Source organism: Aphanomyces invadans (genome assembly GCF_000520115.1).
Source record: "Aphanomyces invadans strain NJM9701 unplaced genomic scaffold supercont1.64, whole genome shotgun sequence".
NCBI lineage: Eukaryota > Oomycota > Saprolegniomycetes > Saprolegniales > Verrucalvaceae > Aphanomyces > Aphanomyces invadans.
This window is the reverse complement of record NW_008580209.1, coordinates 809-1,504: the sequence shown is the minus strand read 5'-3', so window position 1 is coordinate 1,504 and position 696 is coordinate 809.

Genomic DNA, 696 nt, shown 5'->3' with positions numbered 1-696 from the left:
CGCTGCTCTCAACTTTTGTGTCAGCAGTGCCGCGAGACATTGCCACCTTCGCGGCCTCACGGATCATATGACTATCCGCCTCAAGCTTGTCTTCCTTCATTCCCTTCTCTTCCTTGAACTTTCGCTTCATGTCTGCAATGGAGTCAATCTAGTGAATTGCAGTAAGGTTGTTGTTGAATCATTGCGTTTGGCTTACCATATCGGACAGATCTTGAAGGAGCTGTTCCCTCTCATTGCAGTCCTCCTCCGTCCCGGAAGCACGCTGTGACGCAATGTTGTCTTTGTGAAACGCAACGAGCAAGTCATCGCAGCGCTTTCGGCACCCGCTGGCTGTCAAGTTACTGCCGTAAATTGCATGTAGGTTCTGGCCAACTTCAGCCCACCTGGTACTCATTTGGCCGTACGGTGCATCGTGTGGTGAAATGACCTCCATTATGAGATCAACGTCTTGCTGGAGTGTAAACCTATGCGCTGGATTCTTCTTGGCGACTTCATCACCTCTTCGAGTCAGGGATTGAAATACAACGACTGGTGAGTATGAAAACTTGTTTCCAGTGAGAAGCCTCCCACTGGAAGTTGTTTGACCAAATTTGTCAGTGAGAACATATGTAAGTCCCACTGGCAACTTTTACTGGGAACTTTCCTGTAGCAAAATCACCCTAATGTTTCAAAAATGAGCTGATTCCTGCCGTCCGG